The sequence below is a fragment of the Orycteropus afer genome, unplaced genomic scaffold (assembly GCF_000298275.1).
Source record: "Orycteropus afer afer isolate SDZICR_OR568_19922 unplaced genomic scaffold, OryAfe1.0 scaffold00025, whole genome shotgun sequence".
Taxonomy (NCBI): Eukaryota; Metazoa; Chordata; class Mammalia; order Tubulidentata; family Orycteropodidae; genus Orycteropus; species Orycteropus afer.
This window is the reverse complement of record NW_006921612.1, coordinates 12,939,467-12,943,189: the sequence shown is the minus strand read 5'-3', so window position 1 is coordinate 12,943,189 and position 3,723 is coordinate 12,939,467.

The following is a 3,723-nucleotide window of genomic DNA, read 5'->3' as shown; positions in this document are numbered from 1 at the left end:
AAGATATGACTAACTTGGTAGAAGACAGCTTTCTAAGAACTGTCACATAACTACTATGAGGTATATTCTATTAACGGTGTCAGATGCCCTCAGAGATCAGACAGATACATAACTATGTGAAGCAACTGAACATAAGGCAACAAGGAATGGTGGAATATGTGGTAATCTGGAACTATAAATATTTCATGTATATATTACATTGCTATTCATAAGGTTTTCACTGACCAATTGCTTGAGAAGTTGATGGCCTCTTCTTTCTTCTGAGTCTGTCTTAGCCTGGAAACTGCTGAAACCTGCCCATCAGGGGTAACCCTGCTGGCATTTTGCAACATGGTGGCATAGCATCCAGCCTCATAGCAACACACAAGTCACCACAGGATGACAAACTGACAGACAAGTTCATCTCCCTTAGTCCTAACCCCTCTACACCTGCCCACCTTGGGCAACAGCCTTAAAATAGAGCCACCCACAAGCAAAAAGCAGGCTCTGAGCCCTGGACCTGCCTACCTCAGGCCTACCTTAATGAAGAGCCACACCCAATCGAAAAGCAACCTCCAAGCCTTGGGCCCAACTACCTCAGGCCCTGGCCTTAATAAAGAGCTGCCCCCAAGTGAAAAGCAGCCTGATAAACAATTGGCCAGTGAAATCCTTATGAGTAGCACTGTCTGATATATCACTGGAAAACTTTATGTATAGCCTTTATGTATAACTCTGAAACACTGTTTGATAGTGTTGGAAGATGAGCCCTTCAGGTTGTAAGACACTCAAAATTTGACTGCAGAAGAGTTGACTCCTCAGAGTAGAGATGACCTTAAATATACGAATAGAGTAAAGCTCTTGGGACCTCTGTTGGCTGATGTGGCATAACTCAAAATAAGTATAAACAGATGCAAACATCCATTAATAATTGGAACATGGAATGCACGAAGTATAAATCTAGGGAAATTGGAAGTTGTCAAAAATGAAATGGAACTCATAAAGATCAATATCCAAGGCATTAGTGAGGTGAAATGGACTGGTTTTGGCCATTTTGAGTCACACAACCATATGATCCACTGTGCTAAGAATGACAAATTGAAGAGGAATGGTGTGGCATTCATCATCACAAAGACTGTTTCAAAATCTGTCCTGAAGTACAATGCTGTCAGTAATAGTATACTATCCATACACCTACAAGGAAGACCAGTTTAATACTATTTATGCACCAAACATCAAAGCCAAATATGAGGAAACTGAAGATTTCTACCAACTTCTGCAGTCTGAAATTGACCAACCATGCAATCAAGATGTATTGATTATCAATGGTGACTAGAATGCAAATTGGAAACAAAGAAGAATTACCTGTAGTTGGAAAACATGGCCTTGGAGATAGAAATCATGCTGGAAATCAAATGATAGAATTTTGCAAGACCAATGACTTATTCATTGCAAATACCTTTTTCCAACAAAATAAGTGAAGACTACACATGTGGACTTCACCAGATGGGATACACAGAAATCAGATTGACTACATCTGTGGCAAGAGGCAATGGAGAAGTTCAATATCTTTGCCCAAAACAAGGTCAGAAGTTGATTGTGGAACAGACCATCAACTGCTCATATGCATGTTCCAGTTGAAGTTGAAGACAATTAAAGCAAGTCCATGAGAACCAAAATATGACCTTGATAATATGCCTCCTGAATTTAGAGACCATTTAAAGAATAGTTTTGATGAATTGAACACCAATGACCGAAAACCAGCGGAATTGTGGGATGACATCAAGAACATTATCCATGAAGAAAGCAAGAGGTCAATAAAAAGATGAGAAAGAAAGAAAAGATCAAAATGGATGTCAGAGAGGCTCTGAAACTTGCCCTTGAGCAGAGAGTAGCTAAAGCAAATGGAAGAAATGACAATACAAAAGAGCTTAACAGAAGACTGCAAAGAGCAGCTCGAGCAGACAAAGCCAATTATTATAATGAAATGTGCAAAGACCTGGAGTTAGAAAACTGAAAGGGAAGAACCCACTAGGCATTCCTCAAGCTGAAAGAACTGAAAAATAAATAAATAAATAAGCCTAGAGTTGCAATATTGAAAGGTTCTAATGATCCAGGAAGCATCAAAAGAATATGGAAGGAATACACAGAGAATTGGTAGATGATCATCCATTTCAGGAGGTGGCATATGATCAAGAACCAATGGTATCAAAGGAAGAAGTCGAAGCTTCACTGAAGGAATTGTCAAAGAACAAGGATCCAGGAATTGATGGAATACCCCTTGAGATGTTTCACGAAATGGATGCGGTGCTGGAGGCACTCACTTGGTTATGCCAAGAGTTTGGAAGACAGCTACCTGGCCAATTGACTAGAAGAGATCCATATTTGTACCCATTTCAATGGAAGGTAATCTCACAGAACATGGAAATTATCGAACAATATCATTAACATCACATGTAAGTAAAATCTTACTGAAGATAATTCAAAAACAGTTGCAGCAGTATATTGACACAGAGCTCCCAGAAATTCAAGCTGGATTCCGAAGAGGATACGGAACAAAAGACATCATTGCTTATTTCAGATGGATTTTAGCCAAAAGTAAAGAATACTAGAAAGATGTTTACTTATGGTTTATTGACTATGCAAAAGCAATTGATTGTGTGGATCAAAACAAATTATGGATAATATTGAGAAGAATGGGAATTCCAGAACACTTGGTTGTAATCATGAGGGACATGTACATAGATCAGGAGGCTGTCATTCCAACAGAACAAGGGGATAATGCATGGTTCAAAATCAAGAAGGAAGTGTGTCAAGGTTGTATACTTTCACCATATTTATTCAACTGGTATGCTGAGCAAATAAGTTGAGAAGTGGGATCATATGAAGAAGAATGTGGCATCAGGATTGGAGGAAGACTCATTAATAACCTGTGATATACAGATGACACAACTTTGCTTGTTGAAAGTGAGGATGACTTGAAGCACTTACTGATGAAGATTAAAGACTAGAGTCTGCAGTACGGCTTGAAATTCCACACAAAGAAAACAAAAATCCTCACAACTTGTCCAATAAACAGCTTCACAGTGGATGGAGAAAAGAATGAAGTTGTCAAGGACTTCATATTACTTGGTTCTACAATCAACACCAATGGAAGCAGCAGTCTAGACATCAGATGACGTATTGCATTCGGAAAATCTGCTACAAAAGACCTCTTTCAAGTGTTGAAGAGCAAAGATGTCTGCTTAAAGACTAAGGTGTGTCTAACCCAAGCCATGGTATTTTCAATCATCTCATATGCATGTGAGAGCTAGACAATGAATAAGGAAGATCAAAGAAGAGTTGATGCTTTGAGTTGTGGTGTTGGAGAAGAATGCTAAGAGTACCAGGGTCTGCTAAAAGGACTAACAAATCTGTCTTGGAGGAAGTGGGGCCAGAATGCTCCTTGGAAGTGAGAATGGCCAGACTTCTTCTCACCTACTTTGGTCATGTTGTCAGAAGGAACCATTCCTTGGAGAAGGCTATCATGCTTGGTAAAGTGGAGGGTCAACAAAGAAGGGGAAGGCCCTTAGCAAGATGCATAGACACAGTGGCTGCAATGATGAGCTCAGGTGTAGCAAGGAGAGTGAGGCTAGCATAAGACCAGGCAGTGTTTTGTTGTGCTGTGCATAGGGTCACCATGGGTCAGAGAAGACTTGATGGCACCTAACAACAAACAACAACATATATTAAAGTTTTTATAAAACA